Raw genomic sequence first — 27,982 nt, 5'->3', positions numbered from 1 at the left:
CTGCTTTGGATTCTTCGTTAGGAAGAATTTTCAGTACCTTAGGAAGTTTCCTTTCCAAGTAACACTGTTATGAGGAGTGCCTTGATCCCCCACTTTCTTGATTCAGGCTACTAATCATTTTGGGTTTGAACTCCATAAAGTCAGGCACCAGCATGCTACATATTTTTCTAAATAGGTATTATTTCCTTGAACTATTGCCTAGTGTTAATATGTGCTGATTAAAAAAACCAAAATTACCAAATGAAAGTGCTCACTCGTTCAATAGTAAAGGAAACTTGTTCTGCTATGTACCTCACAAGGAGAACTTAAGGAAAATTACTGTGTTTATCAGATACCACCATCAACATATACAATGTGGCCAATCATTGCTTACCAGCATAAATTATTTGGAAACTAAGTATTGAAATTAAAGTCCCTAGAAAACAAGTTGAAAAGCCAAAGATCCCACTCTGACTGGGCAGCTTATAAAGAAATTAAGTATGTTAAAGTGAGCAGGAAGTTTACAAATACTCCTTTCTCAGAAACTGTCAATCCCATCAGCTGGAGTTCAGCCACTTCCTTCCAGCAGTGGGAGTTAGAAACCTGACTACAGCAAGCAGGGAGCTCTTGGTTGTTGATGGCTGGCATTGTTCCCTAAATGTCACTGAGGAAAAAGTCTTCTCCCTCACACTAGCATAAAGCTGACCTAACAGCCCAGCACAGAGCATGCCCTGCCCTCCCCATCACGGGACATGGATCCTGCAGATAAATGTGGGTTTGTGTGTGGTTTGCATTGAGGAAAGGGGTGCCATCCAGAGGGACCCTGACAGGCTTGAGAGGTGGGCCTGTGCAACAAGGCCAAGTGCAAGACCCTTCACATCGATCAAGGCAACCCCAAGCACAAATGCAGGCTGGGCCATGAGTGGATTGAGAGCAGCCCTGTGGAGAAGGGCTTGGGGGTATCAGTGGATGGAAAACTGACTGTGAGCCAGCAAAGTGCACTTGCAGCCCAGAAAGCCAACCGTGTCCTGGGCTGCATCAAGAGAAGTGTGGCCAGCAGGTCGAGGGAGGGGATTCTCCCCCTCTACTCCACTCTCATGAGACCCCCCCCTCTGCAGTGCTGTGTCCAGCTCTGGGGGCACCAACAGAAGAAGGACATGGACCTCTTCAAGTGGGTCCAGAGGAGGCCACAAAGATGCTGAGGGGGCTGGAGCACCCCCCTGTGAGGACAGGCTGAGAGAGTTGGGGGTGTTCAGCCCGGAGAAGAGAAGGCTCTGGGAGACCTTATAGCGGCCTTCCAGTACTTCAAGGGGCTACAGGAAAGATGGGGAGGGACTCTGCATCAGGGAGTGTAAGGATAGGATAAGAGGGTAGTGGTTTTAATCTGGAAGAGGGTAGATTTAGATTAGACATAAGGAAAAAATTCTTTCTTGTGAGGGTGGCAAGGCCCTGGCACAGGTTTCCCAGAGAAGCTGTGGCTGCCCCCTCCCTGGCAGTGTTCAAGGCCAGGTTGGACGGGGCTTTGGGCAACCTGGGCTAGTGCAAGGTGTCCCTGCCACGGGTTGGAACTGGATGATCTTTAAGGTCCCTTCCAACCCAAACCATTTTATGATTCTATGACATGAAGGCACAGGCACTTGAGTAGGATCTAGTTGCAAATTTGTATTTACATGCAAGGTCAGCTCTCTAGTCACCTGAAAGCAGAACTAGCACTGAGACGGTGATCCTTGCTACTACCGGCATTGCATATGAGCTCTGCCTGGATCATAAAACTGATCCCACCAGAGATTTCTGTGCTTTTGATACTAATAACATACTTCTGTGCTGTCAGACTGGCCTGGAATCAGCAGAAAGCCTAAGGCTCCTCTCAAAGGTGGAATGGCTTGGAAAAGCTTAATTAAAAAATGAAAGCATTTGCTACAAAATAAATAAATGTTAATAATCTTTCCATTTAAATCCTCTTGAAATAAGAACATCAACCTAAGGAAAAAAACATTTTAAAGAATTGATGTCAATATGAAATATTACTTTGTCAAATACAGAATGTAGACCTGGGATAAAAATGAGAGATCCTCATTTTCAGAGAGGAGAATTAAAGGCACAGATAAATTAAAAACAGTACCATAAGGCAATTAATTCTGCTAACAAGAACACTCTCACTAAGACTGATTTCTACTTAGTTTCTCAGCAAGGGAACTGATATACCAAGTGGAACTAAAACTATATAGCAGATCTCTGTCTCTCTTCAATGCTGTTAAAATATTCTGTAGCTTTCAGTTGTATACTTTACTTTCCTGAAGCATTTTTTTCCTTTGAACTCCTGGTAGTATAGGGGTTTAAATCATCTCTAGGCTCCTACAAAATATTTATACAGCTAGAGATCCAAGCCCTCTATCCCTCTGGCATTATTATGGCATGATGTGTGCATCCCGTGATCCGAGTTCTGTCCTTTTCCATCTCTGCCAGTGAGTTCAGTATAGAGTTAGTGCAAGACACGTTTCTACTGCAGAACTGGAGTAATTTCAAGAGACAAGGGCTGTTGACCCCCAACAGTGCTTGTGTATGGTCAAAACATGTACCACTGTGGACTGGAATCTACACACTACTTGATCAGCGGGACTGAACAGAATAAAAAAGACCTGTTTCTGAAAATTCACTCTGCTTATGTTTAATGGCTGCTATAGCTTGTAGCTGATGTGAAGGAAGTTGGAAGGTATGATGTAAACTCTGACTATGATAGAGCTAAAGGAGAGCATGATCATGGGAATATGGAGTGGGTGGTGAAGCGGATAGTAATTTAAATACAGAATCTGGAGTATTTCTTTAGAAATCTTCGTGTTTTCTGGAGCCCTGTGAAAGGGGATGAATAGAGAGTTGTCTGCCAGTTGAGGCTGAGCATTGACTTGGGATTTATTCCTCCAACCTACATATTTTACTCTCAGTAAATTAGATTAAACAACTGTGAGTTCCTAATGGGCAATGGAAGGGATTGATTTGGTCTGATTTATGTAAGTATTGTGTGGTTATTCTACACTGATCCTGTCCAGGCAAGCAATGTGCCAGAATTCAGAAGTGTACTGTCTGGAGTGCTGCTCCCTTATAGTGACTGATAAATAGTGGTATCACAAGCAAAATTAAATTTATGTAATAGAAAATGACTGCTGACTGATAAGTGATTTTTTTTTTTCTGTAAAGATATGATAAAGAAAGAGGAGTGAATTATGACTCCAGAGGATATATTTCTATCACTTGGATTCTGCCTACCATCAGTGCAGTTGTCACACTGAGTTCTTACTGCCCTCGCCTGTGGAAAAGAGAATATGATAACTATCAAAAGAAAACCTGACATAAAACATTTTGGCACTTTAATTAGCCATCTTGAGTGCTCACTAGCTATAGGTTATTAACTCTTTTCAAGGTACTGTCATGTAGTAGCAAAATGTTTTCCTTATAAAGGAAATAAATTGTTCACCCAGGAGTTGACACCTCTCTTTCTCTTAACATTTCCTTAGGCAGTTTCTTAACATTTCCTTAGGCTTTGGGAGACTGCTTCTTAATTCTTGCTCTGAATCTTGGCTAGGACCCCTGTAAATTCAACTCTTCCCTGGGAAAAATATAGAAATATATGTATCAGGTTTTTTTTCTGTGAATGGTTCCCTGAAACTGAGGTCGTTGAAGTGACACCTGGAACTGATAAAATAAGACTGCTTTATCTCTGCTGGCAATGCCTTCTTTGACAGGAACTTGCCTTTCTAATCCTTCATGCTCAGTAATATTTCTGTGGCACGTTTTTCTTCTCTCTCTTTCCTAAGTATAAGTAAGGATTTTCCCTTTGCTTCCTGTATTTCATATCAGGAATGCAGCACTGCCAGCATCATGAAATGTTCCAGCTTTTGAATTGCAGAGCTATACTTGCCTGTCTCCATTCGAGATTTTTTAGTCTTTGGGGGGAAAAAAAAAAAAAAAAAAGGTAAGGCTCTTGGAGTGAAATATAACACACTTAATCAGGCAAGGTTTAAATTAGTTAGATTTCCAAATTAGGTCATCCCAGGACTGAAGTGCTACACGCACCTTATTTGACTCATTGTGCAAAGTTGCATGAGCACTCACAGAAAATTCTGAACCCGAGATGTGATCCAAGTAGTTATAACATCCCTTGCTCAGAGAGTTAAAACATCCCTTGCCTAGAGAGTGAGTAATTTCTAGGCCTATGCTCTGCCTTGATATAACTTAATCTCTGTTTGGGTGACTTTGATGATAGGTCTCACATTGCCTTTTTTTCTCTGTGCACTGGTCACTGTGACTTGTAGCTTTACAGGAATTTACCCACCTGTCATCTACAAGCAGAGTCAGTTGACAGTTCTTTGTTTTGAATTTATAATGCATGTAGCACAGGGTGTCCAGCTCCTCAGCACAGCTATTAATGCTGGCACTGCCAACAACACAAATTGCCCAGGATAATTCTGGAGCCTTTGACCCTTTTTATCTCTGAGAACTTAGGAAAAATGGACTTTGGTCTTCCCTGGATTGGAACCAGATTTCAAGACAAGGGTGAAAGTAATTCTTACCATCCTCAGTTTTCAGCCAGGTTTAATCCTGACTTGAATTACATGTTCTCTGTCTTTTCCAGCACCTGTTCCTAAATGTAACAAGTAGGTGGTCAAGAGGTTTACATCTGAGAAGTGACCTGTCAAGGGTGCAAGTGTTGCTGAGAGTAGGGACTTTTCCTTTCTGTTGTTGCCAGCAAGTATTTGTTGCAGCTGTGGGTGGAGGTGGCACTAAAGACAGGCTGTCTTGTTTTAAAGAGCTTTCTCGGAAAAGGGATATGTATTCTGTTGAAAAACAAAGTAAAATATGAGCAGCTGCTTTTAAAATATGATACATGTTGGAAGCACTTGCAAACTTCATAGTAATTGCTCAGGGAACGTTCTCTAAGTCCTAACCATATAGTGGAACCTTACCCATTTCTTACTGTGCTGCATGGCTGGACGATTCCTCCCGCAGCTACCTAAGAGATGATGACACTGAATGACTTTCACCAAAGGCCCCCTTTTCTTATCTGATAGTTGAATTTTAGCCAGAATTTACCAAGAGATTAGAGTGCTTCACACAACCCTGGCTTCATCGCTTTGAAAATGTAGCAAAGCCAAAGCAAAGGAAAGAAGGCACGAGCTTTGTAACAGGTTCTTTCTTTCTCAACTCAAAGGAGATTTAAAATAATATGGATAGTGTTAGATTTTTAATTATATGATATCAAAAAAGTTTTAACTCCAAAGTAATTGTTTCTAATGTGCTTAATGCACTCTTGAAAAAAAAAAAAAAATCCCAAGCTGCCTATGGAAATTTTCTGCTTAAGGAGAGTTTGCTGACTGTGGAGCAGCCTGTGCTTTCATTTCATGGACAAATTTAATATCTGGAAATGTGGAACATCGGTAGTGTCCATGGAACTAGAAATCATATTGTTCATTGCATAATATTTCTGGAAAATAGCTTCATAAAAGGTATGTGTGAAATTTGCTATCTATCTTAAATATCTCAGCTGGGATTTCTGAAGGTGCTATTTGAGCTTTAGCGAGACCTCTGCTCTCAAAATGTTTGGACACAATTCTGTCCCTGAAGGAAAGCCATTCCTCTGGTGGTCTGTGTACAGTAATGAGTCAGCACTCACAGGTATATTTCCAGATCAGTGCAGAAGCAGCAGATATTTTCTTACCACCTCTCCCAGTTTTTTATTTTCAGGTATAAATGATTGCAGATATGAATCCAGATTCAGTTGGGTGATCAGATGCTGAGAAGAGATCCAACTGAAAGTCCCTGAAAGTGCAGTCCTAGGGAAAGAGATTCTTCAAAGATTTCTTTCCAGCATTTTCCTCCATGTGTAACTGGCAGTTACGCCCAGGACAGATAAAGCATGCTTTTATAAAGTGCATTCTTCTGTAAATTTTCTTTTCTGTTGCTATTCATTTCATAAAGAACATTTGTTATTGATTTTCATAGGTTGGTTTTTGTTTTTTGTTTTTTTTTTCATTTAGGAAATAAGGATCAGCATTCAGTGTGCTTTTATTTTTAGGTCATTTCAGTCTAATCCATCTTTTGGTGGAAAATAAGTAAATCAGTAACATTTGAAAGTACAAGTCACTCTGATAAAAGAAGTGTATGGTATGCCTTCAGGCTGAACTTCACCTGAGAACATTGTAGCTATGAATATAAAGGGTCAACACATTCATGTGAGGGTATTTATACATAATTTCTGTGGCAGCCCACTTGGTATCTCCTTTCTATTCTTGAAAGCAATGTGAAAATCAGATTCTATACTAATGTGCTGATGAATACAGCTGAAGGTCATCTTAGTTGATAAAACAAGTATCCTAAATTCATTGCAAATGTGGCATCTCTCAGTCACAAGATATTTCTGAAGAAATGTGATCCTTCTTAGAAAGGACGGCTCTCATTTTAAAGTGTACAGTAATAAGGTGCAGAATGCTGCCCTTGCAAAGATGGTTGAAACTCAGCTGTGGACTACACTATGGTGTTAAATGACAGGAAATAAATTATGCTCCATAACAATAAATCTATTATCAAACAAAAAAGGATGCTTTGATGCCTGCTGAAAAGAAAGAGGATGTTTAAGTTATGGGGATGTTTAAGTGAATCAGTTTGATGCAATCAAAACAGAATAAGAAGGAAGTGCAGTAAAATCCTTGTCTTTCTTTCAAATACATCACCAACCCAAGTGATTTCAAAATAGGATCCAATCAAATTATTGATTTGCACAGAAGAGTTAAAGGATATGCTAGTCTTCAACTCTAAAGAGAGGCCAGCTGTTGTTCGACTTTTATAAATGTGCTGTGATTTTCAAGGAATCAGATGTCACAGATTTGTTGACATTTATGTTACATTAGAAATTGAGTTGGTCTTCAAATGGCAGAGGAGCTTCTAGATCTAAACTGATCTTTAACTGAATGTGAAACAGTTAAAATTGATTAATGTTAGTCAAAAATGGTGTTTTTTTCCAACAGGATTCCATCTGTAATGGTTAGACAAAAATATATATATTAAGAGATCAAGTGACTGAGTTCCTTTCTCCTCTAAATATACGATAATGAGAGTGCAAGCTGAACTGTTAAGTCATTAAAGGCCATTTCTCCATTATTTCTTATTAAATTAACATTCAGTGACCTGTAAATTATTCACTAATTCCTGCCCTTTCTCCTCTTGAACAGTTCCTTATCACTTATGTTCTTGTACTTCTCCCACAGCACAGAATGACAGTACTGGGCTATGACCGTGGTGAGGTGATTCCTCGGGCTGCCCTCAGACCTACCTGCTTTGTCACATCTCATGAGAGTACACTGGTACTTGCCAAGACCTGCGACCTCAAAGGTCCAAGCACCACTTTGTAAACAAGCCTCCTCCAGACATGGAATAGATACTCCTGGCTCAGAGTCATGCTGGTTTTGCAAATGTATCTGTTGATAGAAGGGGAAAAAGGGTTAATTAAAAGTGGATAGATTATATGGTCCCCTCAAAATGAGGACATAAATAGAATAGGAAGTGTCCATCAGTATTCTGGGATTGTCTGTAGCCATTCTTAGGCCAGGCACCAGATCATCTGAAGTGCTAGGTTTAGAAAGAAAGGAGCAGGCAGGATTCAAAACTTGTTTTAAAGAAGAGTATTTTTTTATTTTTTTATTTCATCTCATATTCTACCTTCCATGTTGTCAGCAAGCAAGAAGCTGTTCCTCATCTAAACCTGATCATTCTCCTCCTGTTCTTCAGGGAACTTGAGTTCATATTTATTTATCCTGTGCTGTTGTTTTGAGTTGTTTCTGAGGTTTCATTCTGGTGATTACAGCATGTTTGTTTGAATTGGCTGTACAATATTAAATATATCCCTCTGGAGGAACAATATGTTTTCTTGTTGGCACAGATTTTTTTTTCCTTTTAGAATTCATCATTTCTGTGTGGTTAATGCTTATTAGCTGTAAAGCACCAGGTTTGTTCAAGAAACTTAGAAAACCTTGGAACGGCATGGTTCCAGCTATAAAGGGCATATAGGGATAACACAGAATAACTTTCTAGAAAGGAAGGAGAGTTTAAGTGAGATGAGAAATTAGTGTTAAGAACAGGACTTTGAGCAATACTCTTTAAGTTCATTGATCAAGGATGTTGGAGAGCATTGGAGATCATCCAAGTTCAAGGTTAATACTAGCAAACAGTTTGATATTGAAAACAAAACTGTGTGCAAAAGAGGAGAACAAAGGGAAACAGTTGCCCTTTTCTTCATATAGGGGATCAAGTCAGGAAAACACAGATCACAAACAATATTTATAATACCTTTAATTCAGGGGTGGAGGGTTGTACTTGTGTGCAGTAGCTCTTAGGCAGGTGTCCAAAAGTTCTGCTGAAGGATCCTTTTTTTGTTCCGTGTATATGTATATTTGCATGCAGCAGCCATTCCCTTCTTGGATCTAGTCTGAGTTATACCACCAGTTGTTGATGCTAGTGTGTGCTGGTGGCCTTGTCCAGATTTGGCTGACTCTTGGTGTGCTGAATTTATAAGATCCTGGGGATTCAGCAAGACTGCTTGTCTCCCTCCAGAGGTGATTCGTTCTTGGGAAAAATCCACAAGTTACCATCTCAGCTCATACTTTTCCTCTCTTCAGCTTGCTGCCTGCTGGTAACTGTCTCTCCATCCAAACCCGTATATAAAACCTATATAAAACTCATTCACACATTGTCATGTGGAAGAGGTGTTTATAGCATGGCCTCATAAAAGATGTAATGCCTGATTATGGGTGAAAGAGACCGGACAGGCAGTGAGTTAATTGGTTTTAACTCTTTGAGCAAGACCACATCTACCTCAGTCTTTGTGTGCTACCTGGTTGAGTTCAGCTGTGATCATAGAGGACCACAGAGCATCACAAGAACATAGATACTGCATTGGGAGGCAAGAGAAGGAAGCAGAGGAGCACGGAGGGCAAGCCACAGAGAAGCACAGAGCTGGGCAGTCAGATAAGGGAGGTGAAAGTTTACATGAGAAATGGAGATGTAAGATGTGAGGAAGATATCACGCCACACAATGTATCATTATTTTCTTTTCACTTTCCCCTTAGATTCCAGTGAAGTTTTGCCTCTTCTCACCCCTAGGTCAAGCAGGGAAGAAAAGTCTTTGAGTCGTGGGGGGTGCTATTCTGGTTGCTTCTGCTAGTCCACAAACTCACAATCTTTTCAGTGATCTGAAGCAATATTTATTCTGGAGCCAAATATTTTGCTGCAGGGTGCCCCAGGAGGCCCTTCCCTGCCTTTGAGTCATCATTCTCTCCACCTTGTAAACTGCACATATGCCTTGCTACTGGCAACCTACAGCTGAGAGACATCCAAAGCTTCCCCTAAGCATCGGTTTCCAGAATCGCAGTGCTGCTGCTATCCAGACAAACTTTATTTTCTGTTTGGATCTTGCATTAATTATAACCCACCAACAATCAAAATCAAACTCACCCTCCTCAAATGTGTGTGGGTGAGAAACAGAGGGGTGTGAAATGTATGGCACAACTCCACAACCCCTTTTCTCCCTGGGTTCATTTTTCCTGACACTACAGCATCACTTCCTGACCATACTTGCAAACAAACATTTGCTGAAAGAGCATGGCTGGACCACACATGCGTATTTTCCACTCTCGTGGAGAAAAGCTGTGTGTCGGCTGGTGGTTATTTATTTTCACAAGAGGCAGTTGGGTTTGTTGTTGTGTCTTTAGGGCACCATCTCTTGAGGTACTGAGCCTTCTCAGCTTGCAGAGGCTGCAGGAAGAATTGAGGGTGGGAACCAGCTGTGCCCCACAGGTCTCAGGCCTCAGTTGGCGTTATTACTTCTAAAAGTTTTCCAGTGTTGATATTTACTGCGTGATCTTGAGGAGTCAATAGAAAAGGACAGCAGGCGCTCTACTCAAGGGAAGGAACACTTTCCTTAACCAAACCATGTGAAGTTCCTTTAAAATTGGAGTTGGAGTTGTGAAATCATCAGTTAGAAGTATGACATTTATAGAGAGAGGAGAAAGTAAATTGAAACACACGGAGAAACTTTAGCTTTCTGCCTTGCTACAGATAATGCAGCAAGAGCTGCTTTTTGTATGAATTTAACTGATTCTCCTTAGAAAGGTAAAGGGCCACATTCTATATCTGTTGCTACATATAAAACAAGAAAAGAGTCATTCAGCTGACTGGTCTTTGCCTTCACAGCTACATCACACATCACAGAGGATCCTCCACTGTGCAGGCTGCCAGTGTGTGCTGGGGCACTTGAAAGGCAGACAGAACCGTCTCTGCTATCCCCATACCTCCCCAGCAGCAGATCCAGCCAGGGGACACCTTCCCCCAGCTTTGTACTGGCTTAAACAGCTGCTGACTGCAGGGTACAGGTTAGGGGCTGAGGGCTGTGGTTCATGAATCACCTTCTGGCTTTTGTTGCAATGGCTGAGCAGACTATGGCTGCAATTCCCCTCCCTCTGCAGCTGAAATATAACAGAGGTGTGAATCAGGCCTTCAGGGGTTGTTTTTCTGGGTTGTCTTTTGAAATCTCTGAGGTTTTGTATTCTTTCAGAGGTCCTGGTCTCAGTGCTACATGCAATTATTTTGAAGAAACTCTTTTCAAACCCTGAAGTTCTGCTGCCCACCCCCCACACCCCCCCCAGCAACTGAACCTTTGGTACCTTTTGCCTTTGTGAAACCTCTCCCCTTGAAGCTTTCTAGGAGAGAAATTTGAGGTCTGAGAAAGCACTTTAGAAATCAACCCTTTCTCAAGCTCATCGAGTTGCTCCTTTATGACCTTCTCATTGTGTGATGACTATGTGTTACTTAAGAGCACTTGGCCGTTCATTTCCACAAAAAATATAACATTGTTGAAGATGAAATGCAATTTGTTACGTGGCACTGTGAAGAGGGAGAAAGAGGATGGTGAGAGCTGTTGCACTGGGTTAGGCAGCTGCTGGGGTCAGAGATGCAAGGCAGAAAAGATAAGTCATTTGAAGAAATGGAAAGAAAACAGGATGAAATGTAAGTCAGCTTTGTTTCTTCAGATCAAGGAAACCGTGCACTGTGCACCAGGTGAATATCTGGCTCTGAGCATCTCATAGCTTCACACCACATCCAGCCCTTAAGGAATCCACTGGCTGCTCAGGGTTCTGTTTCAGTAGTAGTGGGATTTGCCTCCAGACTTTGAACAAAACACTTTCCCTGTGAGGATGTAATATAAAAATAGTTCAGGAAGAGCTGGTCTAAAGCAGATGTCCTCTAAACAAATATACAACTTATTTTCCATTTGCTGGTTCCCAGTCCTTGGTTGCTGTGAAAGAGAAAGAGCAGCACCGCTGCATTTCAGGAGAACCAGGATGTGCCTCCCAGGGTGCAGATCTGAAAGGTGTCCACTTGCATCCGTGAACCTGGCTTTTTTGTTGATAGGAGTGATATAGTAACTGCTAAAATAGATCCTAATGAATGAGGGCTTTCCTTTGCATTTCTTAATGTTATATCTGATAAATTCCCCAAAGAATTATTCTGGGCATCCCATCCCTATGTAAAGTGGCTTAATAGGATAAGTGCTGTATAAAGCAGCTCTGTAATATTTTAGTTGTCTTCTTTCATTTCAGTAACAAGCGTAAGGGAAGCTAATGTCCCAGTACACAGGGATTTGCAGTCACCATTAATGGCGATAATTCCCCTCATGGGAAACAATATAAAATACCAAAATACCGTCACAAGAGCTAGAACACTTTTCTAGCTTTTCTTTTTATTCACAACAGATTGGGTTTGTCTTGCTAAATTTCTTTGTGCTGTAGAGGAGAAAATAAGTCTAGCAAGGAGAAGTGATTTTAAAATCCTTAAGATAAACTCTTGATGGTGGACCATAAAGGAGTGATTCTGAGTGTCCCAAGGCAGCATTTGTAAGATTGAGGAAAATGAAATAAAATCATGGCAGGTATTAGCAGTTTAGTGAGTTTTAACTGAGTCCTGATGACAGAATTAGGAAGAGTTTTTACCTTTTTCACATTACTAACAGGAGAGGTCTCACTTGCTGTTTGTTCTATTTTGCTAGTCCCATTTTAACAAAAGAGCAACTGCCTTCATTTGCATGGCAGGTCTCTCATGTTTTGTATTCATAGATCTCCGTCTACTTCAGAGAAGTTGGAGTCATTTTATGGCTGAGAAAACCAGGTCACAGAGCAATGATGTGATTTGCCAGAGCTCACACTGCTGCCCCAACATGAAGAGAAGTTCTACTTCAGTCCCACTTCATGTTGAATCCACTGGGCACCCTTTCTTATGGGAAATGAATAAACAGTACTTGTTCAGAGATTTTCCTGACATCTTTATAGTGGTACAATTCAAAATGTCATTTGTGTGCATTGTCTTCCCCTCCTTCAGTTTGGTCTGAATTAGTGGGCCAAATGTACCTGTTTTCATTATTCAAACTCTAGTTAGGCCAAACCTTTACAGATAGGGTTTGCATTTCTGTTTTGACAGAGAAATTTGGCCCATTTTGGAAAGGACTAGATATCTGCCCCATTTAGAAACAAATTATCTGCTCAAGAAGTGTTAGTGTCCGTGTATGTAGGATCCACTGAAAGATGAAGATGAGCTACAAAATTATTTCTGGATACAACTGCTTATTTTCCCAAGATCATAATCATTCCAGACTGGAATTTCAACTCAATAATTTTGTTAAGAATCTTATTTTAGTGTCAAAAAGTTTAATTTAGTTTAATGCCTAACTTTATTAAGGAATAATTCAGCTTTCTGTAACTGGGCCTGAGCAGCTATGGAAGCAACCAGCAGCAAGGTTATCAAGCCAGGAGAAGAGAGCATTCCTACGGAATCTTGAGCAGCTGATGGGAGGCTTGGCATCCCGTGGCGGTGACACAACATGTGACCCATACAGCAAAAATCAGAAATAGATTTTCTATTTTTCTTTGTTGAAGGGCAATGAACTGTTTACTATAGTAAATGATAGACAATGAACTGTGAGGGATTTTTCTAAATCCATGTGGAAGTATTTTGTTGATAGAATTTCATATGGAATTTCTTGCCTTACTGCTTGAGGCCCAGCTGAAGTCGTGCTCTTACCTGCATTCACCTGTGTGAAGAGCAAATCACTTTTACTCTCAGGTTTGTAGAGGCTGCCAGCCACCGTCACTCCACCATGAGGGCTGAGAGAGAATCAGTTGCCAAGTCCTACTTTTCTTTCCAGGTATTTTATGTTCTTAAGAAAGCACTAGGCAAGACTTGGTTTGACTCTTTCTAGATTTAACTAGAAGTCTATAAGTGTAGGAGGAACCTTGTTTTGTTCCTGGAAGCCCTTTTGAGTTGGGAAAAATTCTTCTGTGGGGCTGAATGCCAGGTTACAAATGAAATGTGCTGTAAGAATGAGAACACGCAAAGGAAGGAGAAGCCTTTAAAAAGCCAAGTTAATGTTATTTCTTCTTTCTTTTCAAAATGCAGAAGCAGCTTATGGTGCTCAGAAGCTCTTAGAATCTGTTTTTTATGTCTTTAAAATATACAGCAGTGGAGATTAATAGATTGGTTTGTTTTTTAATGAAGTGAATCTTGGAACTGAATTTGAACTTCTGCTGCAAACTTTTTTATTTAAATGCTTTCTTAATGGCACCATGCTTGAAATGTTATACATAGTATTATCTGACTATTAACTCCTACAAGAAGATGGATTTTAGGATTAAATAAATTGTGAGCATTCCTTTTAAATTTCTGGAACCAAAAGAGTTAGGAGTGTTAGATTATCCAGCTGCAGCCATTCCCCCAGTGGCATGTTACAGGGGCTGTGGTGGCTGAGCAGGAGGGAAGGAGTTGCTGGAAGTAGCAATTGCATGTGGAGCTTGAATTGCACATCCTCTACTCACCACATAGTGTAGGTGACCAGACTGTTTCACGAGCAGCAGCCAGAGAGAGGGAATGGTAGCCTTGATTCAGCACAATATAAGCTCCATGTAGAGCATATATTTATTGACCTTTGAAGTCAGTCAGATCTGAATCTTTTGTGCTTTGTTTGCTAAGTTATGGTCAGTATGCAAAGTTACTTTTTTGCATTGCCAGGTTAGAGCCAGCATTATGAGTTGGTGTAATGTGCTAACGCAAGTGGTTACTCCAGGAGCTGTTTGAGGGGTAAGATGTTTCCATTGTTTAACTGGTCACAGTTATCTTTTTGGTGCAAAAGAATAGATTTTTTTTTTTTCATTGACTGCAGTATAGCAAATACAGAACTCACTCATGTAAGCATTGTGTAAAAGTGCGCATATGAGCTGCCTGGATTCAGCTGCCCATCACACCTGTGTGTTCCCATCTCCACTTCTGGAAACCAGTTAGGAGTCCAGGTTAAATCCTGTCCCTTTTAAGTGTGTGAGGACTGACTTCAGTGGGACCTGAATTTGTCTCCCCTCTCAAGCAGGTTATTGCTTTGAACCTTTATGCTTGAAACTGGAGAGTTTTGAGCCTGATACTGGCTTTGAGCCGACACTAATCTTTTAGTTAAACAAGGAAGAGTCATGTTTTTAGATCCAAAGATTAAACATTTCCTTCCTGCTGTCACACCTGTTTCCATTGAAGAGTGTTAATTGCATAAAGAGTTGCTACCATTTACAGTCAGCTGTTCCTTAGAACAAGTCATCTTCTGTATGCTCCTTTCCAGATTCCACTAAAGTGTGTTCTTGGGTGATTGTCTTATGCAAACAACCTCTTGACTGGGTGATCGTTTCTTTACTTGATCTCTCATTCATATATTATTCTCCTGTCTGCTGCATAGTGTGCAGTGGTTTACTCCTTCAGTTTTCTGAAGAGAAAAATGAAATTTCCTATCCTTCATTCCTCCATACATCTAGGATGTAAGATTCAACCTCTTTGTTGCCGGTAACTTTGTTCACTGATGCTGATTAGTCAGTTAAGTGTTTTAGTCCAGCCATTCAGTTTTAATTTCATTCAGTGCTTTGGCTGGATGAAATGACCAGTGCAGTTACTCAGGTCCATACAACTTGGTTAAACCTGCAGGCAGGGATTTTTTTTGTCACCAAGTGCAATCAAGCACAGATATATGGTTTATCTTAATTTGTTTACTTCAAATACCACAGCAATCAATGTCAACTTAAATGTCATTGTTGAGTCAGGCTTTTGTGTTAATAGGAAAGGAAAATGAACAGGAAGAGGGAGGAAGGTAAATGATGAGTTCTTCAGTTCCACAGAAATAACAAGGGATGTGAATTTTTAGTAAGAGACAACTAGCAGAAGGAGGAGAAGGTATCAAGTGAACGTGTCTCATGTCAGTGGACATATTGGGCATGTTTCAGCAAAATGGGCAATGGGAACAAGTGATACTGTGACTTTCTGATCTGTTCTGTAGACTTGAACAGTAATGTGACTGTTTTGTCTGAGATTACTTGTAAAATGGAGAGCACAGGGTACCTGTGACAGCCCTTTGGTCTGACGACCATGGTTGGTATTTTGCAAAGATCAGAAACACTGTTAGGCACTACGACTGGGTAGCAAGAAGTGGGCATGAGGAATCATGTCTAAAGAGCAAAAGATGGGGAGCAAGAGAGTGGAAACAGCAATAAAGCCTGGAGGCTGAGATGGGGAAAAGAGCAGGGAGTGAGGGCATGTGGAACAGCCCCAAGCAGTGGATGGGAGTCTCTCACAGAGCAGAGGAATGGGCAAAGCCCCACCAGGTCCACAGCCCTCTGGGAGACTGGCTGTGCCCAGGTGGCCAAGTGTGTCTTACTTCCCTGAGAGGAGCCTGCTGAGAGCAACCCATGGCAAGGGGCCCACTGTGACTTGATTGTCTGGCTGCAGCTGAAGAGGAATCTGTCACCTTCCAAAGATACCAGGGAACCTGTTGGCTGAGATTCCTTTACTAGAAATGAAATGGTATCAAAGATGCATTTTGGGATGTTGTGCTAATGTCTTTCACAGAAGAGTAGGACAAATGGTTGGAATACTGTCTTTTAGAGTTGGCTTGCTGCAAGCAAATTACAGACCATGAGTAATGAATGCATTTGACAGCTGAACTTTTGATTTTACAACACATTCATAACACCTTGGAGCACTTAGTACCTTGTTAACCCAATTAGCATACGCTAAAACTGATTAAGCACCAACAGCTATTAACCAGTGCCAAACTGACCAAGATCATGCTTTGTTATTACTGCAGAGGCAGCTAAGAGTAGATTAGGAATGAAGCATTTTTAAATGTCTACAATGCATGGACAGTTGGTTACAATAAAGCCAAAGAAATCTGAATCAGAAATTGATAAAATAAAACAAGCCATTATGCATAGACTGTCTTGCCTCATAGGCAATAGAAGAGCTATAGTGTATATGTGGAAGTTGCTTGCCCTGAAGCTATAAAAAGAGCCCTAAATGATTTGTGCTGAGCAATCATTGATAGTACTGTTCCATCCCGTAGGCTGTGCAGATTGCTTCTAGCATGTCGCAGAAAAAAGGAAGCATTAGAGAAACGTGACTGCGGTGTGCAAGCAAAGAGACATGCGCCTGTGCTTCTGCTTGCGTACTTGGATGAAGCAACTTAAGGTTATACCCATCATGAGTCATTTTCAGTCTCTAGGCTTCATGTCTAACATTAAAGTACAGTTCAGCTGTCATGCATAGGTGATCCTTAACCTCGCAAGACACCTTTGGAAGGTGTTAATATAATAGGACCATTTAGTCCTGTCCCGAAGGAATGGGATGAGAGATCTGAGTCACAAATAGGCTGCATTAGCATGTCCATTAAGGGAGTTGCTTTCCAATTTCTGTTCAAGTTCCCATAGCAGAGTCTTTTATGCTAGAATTGTCTAACCTACAGTAGTCAAAACTGATGTGGTTTCTAGTGACATAGTAATGAGTTTCTGTATTCCTGCATGAGATATAAATAATACAGAAGATCCTGAGAAACCTTCAGAAATTGCATTTGACCTAAAAGTGAAAACAGTAAGAGGATTCGTAAGTGTCAAATCATTCCACTTCACCTGTGACTTGATGAAGAGATTGCTATTCTCAAAATCTGCTATGTCTCATTTTAAGTTAGTACAACTGAATTGCAAACCGGATATACTGACTCCAGGAATAACAATGAAACTAAAGAGCATGAGTTAAAAATGGATTAAATCCAGATTATGTAAGTAATGCTGGTTAGCACCTGTTTATAGACAATAAAATTAAACTAGCTTCGTATTTTCTGATGAGGTTATAATTTAAGTAATAGAGGAAATAGTGTCTCAGTGATAGGCTTCTGTGGGCATTTGATTTGGGCCACATGATATTTTTACTAACAAAGCAGAACAATAGAAAATAAACATGACCTGTATTAAATGGATTAAAACCTGGATAGTTGACAGATTTAAATAGAATTATTATAGGGCAGGCAAGTTTGTAGGGAAATCATGAAGAGATATTTCCTTACCCTTATGATAGGAGAAAGTTTTAAACTTAATTTTCTAAGAAAACAAAGTTTTCTTTCATGTTTTCCACATCTGTTTGTGTTCTGCCCTCTAATAACCTTTGTACTCGTTGGACAAATTTCAAGGAAATTGTCAGAAGCTTCTGATCAGTTTGATGGGCAGAGAGACCCAGAAGCTGCTCTAAATAGGAAAAATGCAGTACTATGAACACATGTATTTATGGACACACACATTACTAGAGAATCCACATGGCTGAGAGACTTCATAGATGCTTGACCCTGAGAAAAACCTTCTACTGTAGCTGGAGACTTGACCACACAGCCCAGATCTGTGGGTAGCTGGCCTGCACTGGTTCTGCTCCATGGGGAGTACTAGTTATCCATGAGAAGCTGAAAAAATAGAAGTGTGCCACTAATACCTGCAGCTGGGTGAGCAGTCAGGAGGAAAAAGAACAGCCTGCTGATCCAAATGGCTTGGCAAGCTTGGTGTAGATAAACAAGGTAAGCCCTAATACATGCAGATCTCCTCGTCATGGAGGGAAGAATATAGCCACTCATGGGAGGTAGAGGGGTTAGCAATGGTGTTGAGGAGACTGGTGGTTTCACCAAAGTTGTGGTAGTTTTTGCCTTGCTAGAAGTGTGCTAATCCAAACTGAATGTTTCTTGCAAAAAAATACCCATTAATTCTAATGCAAGTTTGTACTCCATCTCATGGAAAGGTGACTGACACTGTCCCTGTTTCCAAGACACAGAAGGGATATAGAAGAGTGAAGTGGTCCAAGTTAAACACTGGATAAGAAGCAGATCATCTATGTCCCAAGCAGTGGTCTTCTGCTAGGTTATTTTGGTTTCCATATCTGTATGTTCCCATCTTTAAGCAGAAAACCAATCCATGTGAACATAATATGAAAGGTTCATAACAGCTTGGGGCACTCAGCACTCTTGAGACATAATTATGCTCTGCTCTGTTGCTAACTCTAAGATTTTAATTATTTTGAAAACACATCTGTAACAGCATATACAAGAGCAACAGGGTAACAATAACAATAAAGTTGTGTTGTGCTCTTGGTATAAACTCTTTGGTTTGGGGTTTACAATTTATGTGTTCTGGAACTGGATTATTGCCTTATAAAACAATGCAGCAGCCTTTTCTCATTTAGTTAGCCATCCATTTTTATTAGGGTCCTCTATAGAATGCCTGCAATAATATTATAAAGGTGCAGAAGGTTCATTATTTCACAACAAGCGGCTAGCCAAGACCATTATTATTTTTACAACAGCCAGGCTTGCTATTGAAATACAGTTTTGATTATAACGTTTTTTTCCTCCTCCCTCTTTCTCTTTTCTCTACCAAAAGCAGAGATGTGCAATTGTTCCTTTTCAGATTGCTTTTCCACTGCCCCACAAACATGTCATTTTCAGTGAAATGGATGGATTATAATGGGAACAGACCAGTGATAATACATTACTGGAATACAGCCATCCCCAAGAGAGCTTAGAATAATAACCAGTCTTCCTAAGCTTTAAAATCTGCAGTTTGGACAGCCTATAGCTCTTAATATGGAATCTAGTCCTGAATTTTCCCTGCACTTATAATTCTTTGATGCTCAATTATTGTTTGGGTTCTCCCCTCCCTATCACGTTGCCATGACAACTGCCTTGAATAAAATCCAGTGCTCAGACAATACAGCCACTGCTTTAGAGAGGGGCTCCAGGCTCATAAAAGTTGAAATTGTTGCTCAAAGAGATTACTGAAGATTAATGACTCTACTCTGAGCACCACCAAGCAAATTTCTGAAAATCATGGTAATTAAATAAAAAATATATGCAGGCAATGTGTTCTCTGAGTCAGGAGTGTTGACATCTGCAGGGAGTGGTGGACTTACTGTAAATCTGTAGTAAAAACATCTGTGGGTACTATTCCTGCATATAGTTTCTTTATGCTAAATAGCTATGGTGTTTAATTAGCTGTGGTGGTTTTCCTTCGTCTGTTCTCTGGTTGTAGATTGAAAATATTGACCAGAGCTTGCTACCGGGGCTGGAGTGGGTTGGCTTGTCCTAGGCTGGTGCTGTGTACCATGGTTGTGCAGCCTAATGGCCCCGTTGATGAGACCAGTGCTCTGTTTCCTGCCACTGGCCTGTCATAATTTCATGGGCACGTTACTGGTCATAAGGAAGATGAATATAGAGCTGCAAATTGCTTGCACTGAATCATAAAACAGGGCTTGTTTCGTGAGCCTATTAAGCACATGCCCCTAATGTTAAGCATATGCTGTGCTCTGCTCAGTAAGAATAGAGTTAGCACTGGTTTTTAAGTCCTGTGCTGGTTTGAAGGTCTTAAGAGTTGTGAACCTCTCTGGGACAATTAATTAATAACCTAAGATTATTTTTACAAAAGTGTTTAGCTATTTTTATATTCAGTAATAACAAACATCTTTAATATTACATGCCACATGAGTTGGAACCAGCTGTCATGCAGTAAGATTTAAAATTATCTTAATAAGAGTCAAAGAAAGTAATTTTGTCTTTCCCAAAGACAATAGTACACAGCTGGGTTAGAGTTTGCCTTTCTCTGAAGGTGAGCAGTAGTCCTCAAGATGGGCTCCAAAATCCCATCTGTTTGAAAGCAGTGTATTACAAACTTATGTTCCTAAAATCAGAAGAAACATGTGTACAAGGAAAAGCCTAGCTTAAGAAAAAATCTTGTGTATTCTAAGAGGATAAAAATATTAACTCAAACCAGATACATAAATGCTAGGGCTGTCTTTGTTCGCTACAGCAAATCTTTCAAAATCTGTTTCATATCAGGGCTTGTCTGCCACATAAGATCTCTGTGCCCATCAAGAAACCTTCAAGTACAAAGAAAACTTGGAAAGTGGCCATGCTGCCAAGCAAAGAAGAAATACATGCAGTCTGAAAGGGAACAATAATTGATTTTGAGATCTAAACCTGTTTTTAAATTAGCTGTTTGTATGTTAACCTCCTCAAATAAGCAGCTTAGCCATCTGTTTCAAGTTAATTAGTTAGCCTTTGGCTGAAGTTTAACCATTGTAGGAACAAGAGGTAGGGGAATCAGTAGTCGTAGGAGGTTCACAGGGACTATGCCCATAAGATTGAATTTAGCATCAGGCCCCAGTGCTTAAATAAAGGGAAAATTTGTATTGTTGCACAGGGTAAAATCCCTGCCAGGGACAGCTTGGCAGTAAGGGTAGTGGAGAAGCTGTAGTGAAATGTATTTTATTGCTCCTTGAACATCCTTTGGTTTTGTTTCCATAGCCAGGACATGATCCTCTTTGAGGACTGCCAGGTTCTCTCTTGATGCATAATAATAAATAAATTTGGACCTGCAAATTTGCTACCCTAGTGTTCATGGCTGAACTAGTCCAGCCTTCTCCTGCTTGTGGTGAGCTGTAGGCCTGGAGTAAATTGTAGCAAAAACCTAAGAAGCGTTCAGGCAGCTGGGCCAGCCTTTTCCATTGGGGTTATTTCATGTCAATTGCTGCAAGTTAGACACATATAAAATTTATAATGTGTAGGTGCCTGTGCACAGAAATTTAGCTTCCTCAGTATTTACAGAATATAAAAGTCCTCCTTGTTTAACGCTAGGCTGAATGTTTCTGTCACATTAGGAAGGCAACCTTATTTCATTCTGCAGCTGCTGTTTAAACGCTACGAGATCTCTTTTTAATCTTAGGCAAAGTTCAAAACGAGATGTTTCAAACATCTGCTAACTATTACAGGCCATGCCTGCTAGTAGAGGTAATAAATTATAGCCAAGAAGAGAATCAAATATCTTAATAGTGTTTTTGTTCGTTGCTTCAAAGTTTGTCCTCTTTCAGTGTTATCTGTTCTCTTTTTTAGCATGGTAGTCAACATGCCTGCAAAGAAGATTGTGCTGTGGGTGAGGTGGGTGGGATCGCAGTGGGATGAGGGTGACACCCTCTATTTTAAGTTAGGGGAAAAACAACAAACAACTTGGCTTCTCTTTTCCAGAGCAGAGAGAAATCTAAATCAATCACAAAAACGCACCCTCTGTACTACATGCCAAAAACAAGATGGGTGGTTCTAGCAGAATATGGGAGAGAGGGCATTTTAGTTTCCTCTGAAGGGAAGATAACAGATCAGCTTTCTCGTTTGTCATGGAAACCTTTTGTCAACCCAGTAACAGTGACGTCAAGGTGGCAGTGGCACAGAGACAGGGTTAGCTAATGTAGCACACACCTGTTGAACTGCCAGAGGGGAAGGTATGTTGGCTTTTACATTTTCCATCCCTGATTCTAAACAACTTTGAATGAAGGTTTAGAAAGTGTTATTCAAGTCCCAGGGCAGTTTTCCTGAGCTGTAGCAGATTCATACTGTGAGCAGGTGGTGCTGGAGCTTTCACTCATGAAGAAGTGCATCTAAGAGGTATTTGCTCAAGCAATGCCGTTCTACAAACCCTCCTGCTTTGGGTATCCTTTTGGAGGGTGACGAGAGCAGACTTGTACTTCAAAAAGAAAAGCACCGAATTTCTTCACTGTTTGCTTTGCTTGAGAGTGAAGGTTTTGCTAATGTTTACCAAAGGAGCCTTTTAGAAACACTTCTATAAAAAGGGAAAAATGAGCCTATATTTATTATGCCACAACTATAGCTGTATAGCAGTAAACTGAAGCCTATTTTTGGAATTACTGTTTTCCTGCCAATTTTTTAATGTAATGCTTTCATGTTTAGTGTTGTTGAGTGGCTACTTTTTGGTTTTGTAAACAGAGATTAAATCACTTTTTCACTTCACAAAAAGTGAAGATCGCTTTTTCACTTCAACACATGAAAGTGTTGCTTCTGTGACTACCTTCCCATTTTTAGTAAATAAAAAATGCTTTAGCAATTTCTTTAAAAATAAGCTTACTTCTTTTCACAAGAAAAATGTGCTAGCAGGAAAAGCAGTTCATTTTTGCTGGACTGTTCATGTTTACTAGATGATGTGTTTGCAGAAGACTTTGAATCAGTTAAAGAATTGCACTGTGTCAGTAGTTGATGCAGTTTCTGTTACCATGGCTAAAACATGAATTTACATTAGTTGCATTTCTTGTCTATGGTAACACATGGTAATTCTAATAAATTAAAGTGTGCCCTTTTTATAGCTAAACATTATGCATGAAACTGAATATTTCCTATCATAATTTGTAAGAGGAGAAGAATCAAATCATTTTGGGTTTCAAAGTGGAATTAAGGCTGAGAAAAAGAATGGCATAAAATGACATAGGGTGATCAGAAAAGGAAAATGGAGTCGGCCAATGTAAATGACGTTTACTGTACAAATAGAAATGAAATGTATGTAGTGGAGCCAGTGAGTTGTAGAAATCTTTGCAATAGAAAACCATCTGGGACTGTAATTTTCCAAATAGCCAATGGATTAAGATAAGTGTTCAATTTATAACCCATGGCATCCTAATAGAGACGGATGATGTCAGATGTCTGCCAAGTTTCAAGGAGGTAGAAAAAGTAACAGAGTGATAAATATTTTGTTTTTTGTAGAAGATGAAATTGTTCTTCATATGAAAGAAGTAAGGTTTAGCTACATTAGTACTATTCCCACTGTGGTGAGTATGTGTAAATACTCTGGAAATACCTACAAATAACTATAACACTCTTTGCCTTCAGTTTGAAAAATGTTGTGTACTCCTCTGCATTTTTTTTTAACTCCTTACTGGTGACTTCAGCCTGACAGAAAGGTATTTCGTGGGATCTAAAGTCTCCATAGTATCATTTAATTTTATTTGGGACTTTGTTGCTGAAGAGCTTTGTTTGCTCTGCTTTATAGACTTCCTTGAAAAAAAGACTCAGAGTTCTTAATACCACCGACAGGGAGACCAAGACATGGAAAAATCTGTGGTCTAATTTTGAAGGTGCTCCTTTTGCCTTCATCATTGATATCCGTGAGACATGACTGTGGTCTCTATAATGAAATTGCTATGTGCTTGGTGTAACAGAGAGAAAATAGAGACTGGGGAATGGAACAAAGTCTTTTTTTTCTCAGTGACCCACATTCCTTTCTCCAGACATAAAATACCATCCCATCCCATAAGATACTACAGAATCATGTGATGAAATTGGCTTCCCACATACTTAGATGCTTCTCCATTTTTATGGACTACTTCTTGTTTTGTCCTGATTGCAAGTACTCATATCAGTCCTGACTCACAGGAGAACACAATTTACAATATAAGCCCTAATGATTTTTACTGAGCTTGTGCATGCATGTGGATGCTCTCTTGAATTAGACCTATAGTTTGTGCCTCTTGCATTGAACTCTGTAAATCTAGGGAGGAACATGAAAGAGATATCTGTTACGGTACTGAAATGTCCATTTACCCCTCTACTTTTCTTTCAAGCTTTCTGTGTCAAACTGTCTCTTCAAATTCTGCAATTTGGGGATTTTTTAAAAAAGGAGAAAAATTAGGGAAAAAAAAACAGTTTCCTGATTTTTTTTTTCTCAGTCACTGTCTTGTCTTTGAAGGCCATGTAGCTGGAAAGTGGATGGAAAGGCTGTACTGCTCCAGCTGAGAGAACACTCAGAGTCTTGACCAGCAAACTCCAGGAATTTTTGAAAACATTCAGGATTTGGCCATTTTGATTGATATTTACCCACTCCAACATCAGGCATCGAAAGCAGGTTACCTGCAACCCCAGGGAAGGGGTCTGTCTCAGAGGACTGCCGTGTCTCCTGCTCCACATCCCCAACAGCCGCAGCCCAGCTCTCAGGGTACAGGAACCACAAATGTCCCCTGTTGCCCCTGTCCCCGTGGGGAGCATCCCCGCTTCCCCAGCAGGAACAGGGCAGGGAGCCAGGCTGTCCCTGGAGAGCTCAGGAGCTTCTCAGCACCGGAGGGGAGAAGATAGCTTGCTGCTGCAGCTGGGCAGCGATACAGCGGTGGCAAAAACACTCTGTCTGTCTGCCAAGAACAAGCCTTCCTCTGAATACTGTTTCCCCCGAGTTTTCCACAGGGGCTTTTCAGATGCACTTTTCAGACTCCTCTTTTCTTTTTTTCCCACGCCTCAATGGTGCATATTACTGACAAAAATACCTTTGATACGGGAGAGAGGCGAATTCATTTACCTGTACCTTGGATCAATCCAGACATTAGTTATGGTACAATACGGAACAGTGTGATAAGGAGTCCCTTTTTTGTTGGAGGGTCAGAAAGGGGAATCAGAAAGAAGAGAAGGAAACAGTGCAGGCTGTGATAAGTTATGTACATGTTCTTAATATAGGGTCACTACTTGCTAAGGCCTTGCATGTGAACCCTGAGAAGGAAAGATGTTTTAGATTGCATTTTCCTAATTTTCTTGCAGAAATTTATCATTGAAAGAATTACCAACTCATATTTATAGTGTTATGTGCGGTGATGCAACAGTAAAATCCCTTTTCATGCAGTAAAAGCTAAGTTCAATCTCTTTTAGTTCAAGCATATTTCCGCTCCACTTAGGATTCATTCTAGCAACCAGAGCATTCCTGCAGTTTTTAGTTTAGATTGGGTGGGCGTTAATGAGGTTTGAACACACAGCTCTGCTGCTGTATTGTCTGGGATAGAGGAAATTGTTTACTTATTATTTATCTTATCATTCTTGTCCAAAATGTGCTCACATTTTATGAAAGGAAACAGATACTTATGTGAAAAATCTTACAGCGTAGATGAAGAAATAATTAATTAGTGAAATGGCATTTATAAAGGGAACACAATCCTGTGCCTGGAAAAGGAGCTAGTTATTCAGCCAAGGAAGTGTCCTATTGGCTATTCAGTTTAAGCAGGTGTGATAATATGATGCATAATATCATACAAACACAAGTATGGCAGGAAGGCTGTGGATGTTAAGAGTGATAGCAAGTGGAGTTTAAGGAAGTGCAGCAAAGGTTAATAATTTATTTCTTCATTTTAGGATTCTCCAGTATGCGGTTTGAAAAACTTACCTCAAAGTGAATTAAGGTTTTGTATGGAAATTGCTCAGTTTCATTACAAGTGCTGATCAGCACTGAGGGCTCTTTATGAACCTGGTTAGTTACCCCTGCTGGTATTCATCATCTTCTTTTGTCCATCCCCAGGCCCCTGTTTTGTCACCTGTCCTCCATCTCTGCAGCCTCAGTTCTGCCACAGCCCTGTGTTTTTCCAGTATCTCTATCATGCATGGGGTCCTGTTCTCCCTCTCTTCTCAGCTAGGATGCCATGAAATCCCTTGCTATTACAGCTGAAACAAAGCAAGTCAGATCCACCGTCAAACCCTACAGATTCACTGTCTTTCTGCAATAGAATTTCTTACATAGTTATTTCCCTGTTGCTAGCAAAAAACCAAATGTAGTTCCCCTGAGCACATATCTTTATATCTGCCAATTAAGGATAAGATGGAGATTTAGCCTAGGATTTTCAAAAGAAACCCAAAGGAAGTAAGTGTTCAATTCACATTGAACTTTACTGACTTCAGGCTCTATTCCTCCTCTGTGCCTCTGAAATCCCCAGCAGTAGCTCTTTAATTGAGCTGTCCTGAAGATGTCCTCCACATGGCTTTAGAGACGCACTGGATATAGTAATGTCAAACATTAAGTGTACTTGGATCTTGCACTGAAAATTTTACACTCAGCTACCAAAATCTTTTGTTTATCCTTGACACTGTTGTATTTCACATTGTCAAATACAGTGAGAATGTTTTAAGCTCAATTCATATCACCTTCCTCTGCATGTGTTGTGTGCAGAAGAGAAATGTGGTTTTGGGGACTAGAAGAACACATACATGAGTGTTGTGAGTAAACATAGACATCCGTCTTTGAAAATTGAGGCCCCTGTATTGATTGAACTGAGTCTAGCAAGAACAGAAATGAACATATTTGTCTGGGAACCATTTACATGTAACAGCGATTACACAGGCCAGAGTATTTTATCTGAAGTGTCTTCAGTGAAAGAAACTAAGCAGGAGCTGGGAATGTGCTTATCAATAGACTTTATTATTCTGCTCATCCTTTGATAAATGAACATAGCAAGTTCTTTCAGGCTTCTCTCAATCTTCTACTTGTTTGTGCTGGACTTCATTGATCCATATTTAGCCCTCCCTGATAATGTGACATGACAGCACATGTAAATGGGAAAGTCAATGAGCATTTCCTTTCAGCTGAAACAAAGCAAGCCAGATCGAACTCTTTGGATTTATATTGTTGTTTGAAACAGAATTTATTACCTTGTTAGAAACTAAAAAAAAATCAACCCCCCCCCCCAAAAAAAAAAGTGTGCAACGATTTTTTGTTATTGTAGTTAAAGAAGAGAATTTTATGGGAGGAGTGTCCTCCGGGCATGCTCCAGTCAACTCTACCAAACAGAGAGGCCAAGAATGATAAAATTCAAAACCTGCAGCTGCTGCTTCCTTTGGGAGTCGCATTACAGTAGTACAAGCAACAGGCTGTCATTTTAAAAAGAGAAGAATACGACTGCAGCCAAAGGCCTTTCAGCGCTATTTTAGGTAAGCTGATCTGCATAAAGGCCATTGTAATCTCTTGTGCTGCTCAGGTTTTAGCCGATATTTTCATTTTATAATGCTGTTTCTGTGTCCACTGAAAACATCTGCTTAGATGTGCCAGGCTCAGTCATGCACCCTCTTACATCATTTGGCAAATGAGGTCACCTCAAGTAAATAGCAGTATTATGGAGAGGAGAATGAAAGCCCCAGGATTTAACTCTTAGGACTCAAGCTGTAACCCATTGTGATAGCTGAAGATCATGCAGCAGTGCTGGAAAGGCTCAGTGGGTGCAGTGGACAAGGCAAGCAATTGGGAGGACTCAAACACAAGTAATCATCTCCCTCAAGATCCTTTTTCCACAGTGCCAAACACTGGGGGTATGGACATGCAGCAATTTTGCAAACTGCTGCTCAAAGCGGGCATTGCTTCAAGCAGAGTTCACCTATGCAGCCTATCTGCAGCAGCAGTGGCCTGCTTTTACATGGTATTAATGGGAACACTGAGCTGGAGTGGGACAAGACTTTAATATAACAAGCGATAAAGTACAGGCATTAAGGAAAACAGCTTGGGAGAGAGGGAGGAGGCAGCTGGGCAACCCCACAGACCCAGCTGCTATCAGACTGACTGCCACCACACCCAAACAGCATCCAGAGCTTACTTTGCAGCCCCAGCCTCTTCAGGTGTGATTTAGATTTACCAGAAGCATTATTACTCTCAACTGATGAAAATTCATGAACTGCATTGGGTGCAACAGAAATAGAGACTAGACGGCCAGGCTGTGCTGAGCCCAGCCACATACGCAGTGTGGTGCTGGGGCAGGGCAATGGCCTCAGCTGAAGCCTGCCTGACACCCAGTGCCATCTAACAGTCATGTCAAGAATGTCCTGTTTTTTCTGCTGTGTTCAAAATCCCTCTGAAAATTCCTGCTCTGCAGTGTGACACCTGCTAGGGGAAGAGGGGCAGGAAAATGTGCCAGCTGGGACCCGGGCTTCCTTCAGCAGCTTGGAGATGAACACCATTCACTGTCATCGTTCCTGCTGATGAGTTTTCTGTCCTCTCAAATCTGC

The 27,982-nt window shown here is 40.6% G+C and overlaps 1 protein-coding gene across 14 annotated transcripts in view; it reads left to right on the top strand.

Annotated features, from left to right (window-relative positions):
- The window catches only part of KALRN (kalirin RhoGEF kinase), a 524,667-nt gene that overhangs the window by 386,255 nt on the left and 110,430 nt on the right, over nt 1-27,982 (top strand). Inside the window, exon 1 of one of the 14 annotated variants that reach the window (XM_074910302.1) lies at nt 14,118-14,151. The exons of 12 other annotated variants lie outside the window; for them this stretch is intronic. The gene's annotated coding sequence lies outside the window, so the exon portion shown is untranslated. Of the gene's footprint in view, nt 1-14,117; nt 14,152-21,577; nt 21,679-27,982 lie in introns of those variants that run through there. One more of the 14 variants, XM_074910301.1, reaches the window with a different exon arrangement.

This window comes from Athene noctua, chromosome 7, assembly GCF_965140245.1.
Source record: "Athene noctua chromosome 7, bAthNoc1.hap1.1, whole genome shotgun sequence".
In the NCBI taxonomy this organism is placed as follows: domain Eukaryota; kingdom Metazoa; phylum Chordata; class Aves; order Strigiformes; family Strigidae; genus Athene; species Athene noctua.
Note: the sequence above shows the minus strand (reverse complement) of the source record. Positions and strands in the feature narration are given on the sequence as shown.